Here is a 10,000-nt window from a genome sequence, read left to right as displayed (position 1 = left end):
TGAATAAGGAAAAACAAGGCATTTCTGAAATGCAGCAAGAGATAGGGAAAACAGCAGGCGCAGCTCCATCAACTAATGAAATTGCATCAATAATTACCACAAGTAAAAAAACATAAAAATAGTCATAGAGAAGGCACCTAATGACCTAATGTTATTGAAGTAAGGTCAGAAAATGTATAAGCAGAAGAAAAAAAAAAATTTTCTGCCTTATAAAATTAGATATTGATTTTGAAAATTACAAGTAACTTGGGGCTGCTGATACATCGAAACAATACTTATTTATTAATTTTTTTTTAATTTTTTATTGTAAATGTTTGAAGATTGGTGGAAATTTAATGAGTTTCATTATACTCTGTAATCTTTTCTTTGAACAAAATCTTCAGAAGAAATATTTGCTGAGCCCATATTAAATATATATAAATCAATTTGACAGAAGTTGGAAATACACAGAAAAGGACTATAACCAAGGCAATGTACCGTATCAAATAAAGGAAATAACAGAATAAAATATGGAAAAAATACCGAAAACTATGGCAAAATACAAAAAGTAAGGAAAAATCGAGTAAATCACATAAACAATTCAGATAAAATAACATCAAACTATTATATTAAACCACAGACGATGCCTGCATTCCGTGGGTAGGTTGCTACCCCTGCGCCCTTCTATACCCTGGTTACAACCCACCACAGCCACCTATCTAGACAGATATAGGCACATAAAGCTTTTGTGTGGAGAGAGCCAGCAGCATGCCACCTCGCTAAGGCCAGCGCCTTGTCGGAAAGCATAAGTAATGGGTAGGGTGAAGGTGAAGTTTAGGGAACACAAATCATTGGTTGAATGTGATGCTGTCAATGTGCTGAGCAGTTCTAGGTGTTCAAAGGGTGGGTGGGGGACCCTCCCTCTTAGTCAGGTACGACACAGCACCTTAAGTTAAGTTATGTTAGGTTACCAATTTCAGGTCATGATCGAATCACGCATTGCATAAATTCATCGAAATTGTAAGGGCTTATCATATTCCCTAATTACACGATATTCCATTTAACTTACATTAACTACACAATATTCCATTTAACTTACATTAATTACACAATATTCCATTTAATTTACATTAATTACACAATATTCCATTCAACTTATATTAATTACACAATATTCCATTTAACTTACATTAATTACGCAATATTCCATTTAACTTACATTAATTACGCAATATTCCATTTAACTTACATTAATTACACAATATTCCATTTAACTTACATTAATTACAATAAATATCATTTAACTTACATTAATTATAAAATATTCCTATTTAACTTACATTAATTACACAATATTCCATTTAACTTACATTAATTACGCAATATTCCATTTAACTTACATTAATTACGCAATATTCCATTTAACTTACATTAATTACACAATATTCCATTTAACTTACATTAATTACACAACATTCCATTCAACTTACATTAATTACACAATATTCCATTTAACTTACATTAATTACGCAATATTCCATTTAACTGACATACTGAATACTTGAAGAACCAACTCTCTCATTCATATCGCATACGGTGACCATAACCCACACCTCAATAAAACAATAAAACAAAAATTCCTGACAAATGTGGAATCGGGAATGCGGAATCTGAGGCCTCTGGAATCGTCCAGGTGTCGATTGGATTTCGCCCAGGTGTGCCACCAAAGTCAACATAAACCGGTAACAATTCATATGGTTGAGTCATTTCTAAAATTCCTGGCATTCCAACCATTCCCGAAGCCTTAGTCATGACATTCTATAAGTTTCAGGTGCAGATGGGATGAACAGAGGAATATTCCAGTAAAGTATAAAAGATAAATTACCATAAATAAATAAATAAATTTATGAATATTATTATTATTATTATTATTATTATTATTATTATTATTATTATTATTATTATTATTGCTTAGAAGATGAACGCTATCCATATGGAACAAGCCCACCAAAGGGGCCACTGACTTGAAATTCAAGCTTCCAAAGATATGATGTCCATTAAGAAGAAGTAAGAGGAAAGAGGTAAAGGGAAATACAGAATCATCTCGCTTATCAAGAAGAACAAATAAATCAACAAATTAATAAATACATAAAAATGTATTAAAATATAATTAACTCGTTATAGTGAAATCTGAACACCCACCTACATAACAAATTTATCCCCTAAACATTCATTTAACTGTTTCACCAAACAGACAGTGACGCACTTCCCGGACGTGCGTAGAGGACGGGACACGTGCGGAGGTTACCTTTAAGCACGTGCATGAAATGGACATCTGTTTCCGCAGCTGTTGTTCACTCGGCAGCGGACACTTTATAGCTGGCTATGGCCAAGTGTGCTATCGGCGTCTTGCGCCTTCTGTCAGGCTCTTGTTTTAAGCCTGCCCAGAGATAACAAAAAAAAAAAAAAAAAACGTTGTTAAAGCGTATAAATGAACATGTGTGCGCGCACACACACACACACATACATATAGTATATATATATATATATATATATATATATATATATATATATATATATATATATACAGTGTGTGTATATATGTAAATATATATATATATATATATATATATATATATATATATATATATATATATATATATATATATATATATATATACATATATATATATATATATATATATATATATATATATATATATATATATATATATATATATATATATATATATATATATACATACATACTTTTCTATATATACATATATATGTATATATATACACATATATATACAGCAGGAAATTATTGCGTAAAACCCATTAATACTTCATTAAGCCAAACACCTCTCTCTCTCTGCTCTCTCTCTCTCTCTCTCTCTCTCTCTCTCTCTCTCTCTCAACGTGATTTTTTTATATTTTCTTTTGTTACCGACCGCATTCCTAGCATACCATATACCCGAACGCCCAAATGCTACGTAATTAGAATATTAATTATGTCCGCATCTGTGATCCCAACTAGGACCCTACCCCAGGTGTCAAATGTTGACATTTGCGCACGGGGATCACCTGTACAGCGGTGTGAATCAGGGACATTGGAATTTTTGGAATGCGACTGATTATTATTATTATTATTATTATTATTATTATTATTATTATTATTATTATTATTATTATTATTATTATTATAAATTTTACTGATATCAGGATAAGCTGTCATTATTATTACTATTATTAATGGAGTGCGACTGATTATTATTGATATTTTTATCAATAATAATAATAATAATAATGATAATGATATAATAATAATAATCGAAATGAGGCATTATTATTATTATCATTATTATGATAAGTGTTACTGATGTCACCCTAAGCATTCATTACTTTTATTATTGGAATGCGACAGATTACTAATATTATTATTATTATTATTATTATTACCAACATGAAAGGCAGCCCGGAACGAATAAAGAAATATATAAATAATGATAAAGAAATATATAAATAATAAACAAGATAACAGAATCGAGAAAATAAGACTAAAGAATTATACTATGAATGACACCATGTTAGTCTACAAAAAAAAAAAAAAAAAGTAAATAATCCGCCGAAGTTTCTTCGGTAATCGAGTTTTCTGTACACCCGATACAGCGTATAATCAAGGCCACCGAAAATAGATCTATCTTCGGTGGTCTCGGTATAATGCTGTATGAGCCGCGGCCCATGAAACTTTAACCACCGCCCGGTGGTGACTGTCCTCTATCGTTGCCAGAAGCACGATCGTGGCTAACTTAACCTTAAATAAAATTAAAACTATTGAAGCTGAGGGCTGCAATTTGGTATGTTTGATGATTGGAGGTGGATGATCAACATACCAATTCACAGCCCTGTAGCCTCAGTAGTTTTTAGGATCTGAGGCGGACAGGAAAAGTGTGGACAGAAAAAGTGCGGACAGAATAAAGTGCGGACGGACAGACAAGCCGGCACAATAGTTTTCTTTTGCAGAAAACTAAAAATTCAGAAAAGGCGTCCCACTTAGTCTGAACACCTGAAGTTCCTACGATTCAACTTCATGAATAAGAAGTTCATTCTACAATTCAACTACATCTGAGACAAAACTTCTGGAAAACTTAAGTATTGGACCTCACAAAGGAAAAGGGAAAAATTTGTGAATTAATTTTAATTTTTATTATTCTGATGATCACCATATATTGTAGAATGTTGCCGCAACTGATTCTGGCATAATAATAATAATAATAATAATAATAATAATAATAATAATAATAATAATAATAATAATAATAATAATAATAATATGAAAAATTAGGGTGTAGATGTAAATATGTTTTAGAAATAAATATATTTCTAAAATATAAATTTACATCTACAACACTGTAGATTTCTTCACCATTTTAGTGACTCATGCATCATAGATTTTTATGAATAATAATAATAATAATAATAATAATAATAATAATAATAATAATAATAATAATAATAATAATAATAATAATAATAATAATGTCGAAACAAATCCACTGATGTTGCTACTGCAATTGATTCAGTATAATAATAATAATAATAATAATAATAATAATAATAATAATAACAAGTTATAATAATGTCGAAACAAATCCAATGATGTTGCTACACCAATTGATTCAGTATAATATAATAATAATAATACAATAATAATAATAATAATAATAATAATAATAATCCAAAATCATAAAAAATGTACTATTGTGCAAAAATAAAACAAATTATTCATATAATTGTGGAGTTTTATTGCATAACAGGATATCACGATATTGTGAATTTCTTGGCAATAATAATAATAATAATAATAATAATAATAATAATAATAATAATAATAATAATAATAATAATAACGACTCCTTACGCTAACATCGATAGATTACTCGAGTTTTTATCTTACTCCCAATCTCACTCAATGCCACGATTATTGTATTTTACATTATGTCTCTCTCTCTCTCTCTCTCTCTCTCTCTCTCTCTCTCTCTCTCTCTCTCTCTCTCTCTCTCTCTCGAATGTACAGCATATGGCTGATCTTACTTCAGCATCTGTTCCTTCTGCTTTACCTGGTTTTACCGCATTCGAAACTGCGACATATGGTCCTCTCGTCACAGACGCATTTACATCAATATATATATATATATATATATATATATATATATATATATATATATATATATATATATATATATATGTATATATTATATATATTCATTTAATATTTTCTTATTCAAAATTATAAAACAATATATATATATGTATATATATATGTATATATATATATGTATGTATATATATATATATATATGTATATATATATATATATATATATATTCAATTAATATTTTCTCATTCAAAATTATGCTAACAAAACTAAATTGATATAGAAGGCCTTACACAGGCAGATATTCACACATTTCTACAGTACTGCATACGCATACGATTACAAATACATATATCTATTCATATACATAAAAGTTGTTTACAACACTACGTACACACATAAATACACACACAATATACTGTATATAAATATATGTACATATACATACATTATATATATATATATATATATATATATATATATATATATATATATATATTATTGTGTATGTGTGTGTATTTATGTGTGTATGTAGTGTTGTAAACAATTTTTATGTATATGAATAGATATATGTATTTGTAATCGTATGTGTATATAGTACTTTAGAAATATGTGAATATCTGCCTATATATATACAGTATATATATATAAATAAATAAATAAATAAATAAATATATATATGCAGTATATATATATATATATTATATATATATATATATATATATATATATATATATATATATATATATATATATATATATATATATATATATATATATATATATCACAAGAGCCTCTCCAGCAACAATCAGCTCTTCACTGCTGCCTAACAAGCACCCTAAACCTTTATATTTGTTACTCAGACAATTATAATTTTTACCATAGTTTTCTTGGTTCTGTTATTCCATTTTCATAGATTTTTTCTGTTAATTGTCTTTTTTTGTCCGTTCTGTTACTACTACTACTACTACTACTACTAGTACTACTACTAATAATAATAATAATAATTTTATAATGTGATAAATTTTTATAAAATGAAACAATTACGCAATTTTAACACTTTTCTACCATCACCAGGAACATAAAATATTGTCTACACTTTATATATATTGCAATATTAAGTAAAACAATAATAAATTTAATTGCAATTATAACAAAGATAGTAACTATCAGGTCGCTATTAGTATAAAAAAAATATGAAACAAGACTTCCTTCCTTAGTAGCTAGAACCTTGACGCTCTGATGGGATAGAATAAAACTCATTACCCAGTAAGTAAGAAAAAAGGAAGTAAAAACATGACACGAAGCGCTGAAGAGCAAAGAGTTGGGGGCATACCAACTCGATATTTTTTTTTTTTTGCAAATACCGCGGCTATATAATTTTACTGCATATGTTTAATATATCTGTCATAAATTAAAAAGCCTGACTACTGAAAAATTTGTATTATAATCATGTTACACCTGACGGGATACAAAATCCCACGGAAATTATTTCTCTCTACGACTAAGATATGGAATTCTCCTCCTTATTCTAAGCCCTTTCTTGGCTGACTTGGTTGAGCTTCAGACTGTCACTCGATGGGCCGGAGTTCAATTCCCGCAGCCGGCTGATGAAGAGTTAGAGGATTTTATTTCTGGTGATAGAAATTCATTTCTCGCTATAATGTGGTTCGGATTCCACAATAAGCTGTAGGTCCCATTGCTAAGTAACCAGTGGTTCTTGCCCCGTAAAAAATAAGTCTAATCCTTCGGGCCAGCCCCTAGAGAGCTGTTAATCAGCTCAGTGGTCTGGTAAAACTAAGGTATATACTTACTACTTACTCCCCCTAATTCTTCGCTGATAGGTAATGTATAACCTTCACTCTTTTAATCGGCGTGTCTACCCCTTCTCGCGTGTTTGAGCCGCACTCTTTTCTTTTTCTCACATTTCATTTTTCTTATTTCTTTTTCATTTTGATAAGTATCTAAGTAATTCATTCCATCATCTTTTGTATTAAAATACTAAATAACAAAAAAAAATTATTTTTCAGTGTTAGCATGAATAATAGTCAAGATATTTAAGTGTGGGTGTTGTTATTATTATATATATATTCATATATAAATATATATATATATATATATATATATATATATATATATATATATATATATATATATGAGAGAAAGAGAGAGAGAGAGAGTTTATTGCCCTTGGCTTGTTCTTTTACGGGCTGCTTTATGAGCAATAGCCCGTGCTGGCATAAGGCCAGCTTGATCTAAAACCACTTTCTTTTTTCACCCACAAACAAAACTGATAAAAACATCTTACGATTTCTTGAACAACTAATTTCGAACTTAAACCGTCAAAATAATATAACAAATTTAGCTTTTAAAACTCATTAGCTAAAGATTAAAAAATAAAACTATTGCTCCATGTCACGCGCCAACACTCTGGGGATGGTGGGTCGGGGGTAGGGGGTTGGGTGCCCGGGGGGGGTTGGGGATTGGGTTGGGGTAGGAGGTGAGGTAACCCGAGATCAACGCCCCACCATCACCCTCCTCCCTCTTGCCACCTCGAGCGAATCACTTCGCTTTCCATGTTAAACGCCTTGTCTTCCTTAACTTACTTGTTTTATTTTTCCTTTTTCCTTCCTCACTGTCTTTCTTTCTCATTTCCCATTCATCGTTGTCTTCCCTTTGTCATCTCCTTTCCAAAGTCCTCGGTTTCATTACGCACAATTCCTCGTCTCTTTCATCCTCGTTCTTCTTCCCGCCAAAATGTAAGACACCTGGCCTCCCTTAACGAAGACATTATCAGGCTCTCCTAATGGGGGAATCTCCTAATTGGGAATCTCTCCACCCGCTGAATGGGTTCCCTTTTTATTACTTCTCTTTTTTCCCCCCTTCTCATAACTCCTTTCTCCAGTCTAGGCCTAATCATTAATTATATCTGTACAACTCTTGCTTTACAATAGGTCTATTTTCCCTTACCTATTCAGCCTTGGCTGGAAAATTGGTTGAAGATGAATTATTGTGTAACTAAACTAGATATTTTATGTTGTGAGTGTGTATATATATATATATATATATATATATATATATATATATATATATATATATATATATATATATATATATATATATATATGCATAAAACTTAAAAAATGCCTCTTTATGAAACACTAAAAATATATTAAAATTGGGCGACACAACTAGAAAACGCATACAGTAAAAAAAATGTAATTGCAGTGGACAGAATAAACAGAATATATTACTATCACTTCTCTATTTACTATACACCAAAAGCATAAAATCTTTGTCAGTCTGCCTGTCTGCCTCAAAGACGCAACACGTGCCCACGTCATCATTAGACCCACATCGATTTGTACTGCGAACATACGGGGCTGTACCATCAAGTTGCGTATGACTAGAGTATGCTCAGCATACGAAAGTGGAACGTGAGAGCTTACATAATAAGAATGTATTAATTAGGAGTTTAAATGCTACTGAGTCTAAGGTATACATGTGCTTCAGCATATTTAGATGTATATTTATGAAATTAATTATAATAATGATAACAAGCAACTATATAGGAATAGGTGAAGCTACAATATTTTGCGTATAATGCATGCACATGCAAGAGCGTGGACAGACACGTGTGTATATTATATATATATATATATATATATATATATATATATATATATATATATATATATATATATATATATATATAGTTATACCTAGCAAGGACTTTCTCATACTACGTTGCTAACTTATAGATACACAAAGTCACTATTAATATATTGATTTTACAAATGCACAAATAATAAACTCATGAGATACTGTTGGAACACTGTCAATTCGAAAATGTAAAGTGAAAATAAATATAAGTTTCTGCCTAAAGAAAATAGGGAACTTCAAAGAAAATAAAAGGTAGCATGGTCTCACGTATCAAAATTATTAGTGAAAAGCTTGTAATTCACAGCTTTAACATCAATATGTCCAATCAACTCCGGTGAAACATTTTATCGGGAAATCTTAGCAAAAATCTTCTACATACTCATTAAATCTCACTGAGAGAGAGAGAGAGAGAGAGAGAGAGAGAGAGAGAGAGAGAGAGAGAGAGAGATAACCTTATAATTTGATCATTCAGATAAGCAACCACGATTCCCTCATAACAAAGGCTAACAGCAATAAACCGATTGCTAAAATAACATATGTTACCCTCCTTCCTAGGCTTAGCTTAATTTGGCAGCCATGTGTGAAACTCCAATAAAATCAACTACAAATGTTTGCTAACCTGATCCCGCATGAGTGATGATTTTCTGATAATAAGCATCACGCGTCGGCAGTCAATCGAAAATGCATAACTCTTGGTATTTAAAATTGGCGATGCGACCGTTGCCCAAGAGATAAGGAACGCCATTGTCGGCGGGAAAAATTTGGCGGGGTTTTTAAATTCGTGAACGAGTTCCAGTTGCAGACGGGTTGGCTGATTAGACTCAACTTTTTTTTGCTAATTAAGCTTGTGAGTGACTAGTTTCGATAGCTATTTCGACAGAGAGAGAGAGAGAGAGAGAGAGAGAGAGAGAGAGAGAGAGAGAGAGATATAGAGAGAGAGAATAGTACCAATGAGCAAAAACTTCATTTCATGAGGGTACCTTCCAGTCATTGAATTAAATGTCAACGATAATTTATAATCTTCACTTAATGAAAATTGAGATTCTAATTAATTTTTTATTCCTTTCTAATAGAATCGTTAAGCTTATGTTGAGCAACTTTATAACATGCAACAGGGGAAAGTGGAAAGGCTGATAAATCACTGGATTAAATCACAATCATTCATTGTAATCATATACTGACATCTCTGAGTGTATA

The sequence above is a fragment of the Macrobrachium rosenbergii genome, chromosome 42 (genome assembly GCF_040412425.1).
Source record: "Macrobrachium rosenbergii isolate ZJJX-2024 chromosome 42, ASM4041242v1, whole genome shotgun sequence".
Lineage (NCBI taxonomy): Eukaryota > Metazoa > Arthropoda > Malacostraca > Decapoda > Palaemonidae > Macrobrachium > Macrobrachium rosenbergii.
The sequence above is the reverse complement of the archived record's forward strand: the minus strand, read 5'-3'. Positions refer to the sequence as shown.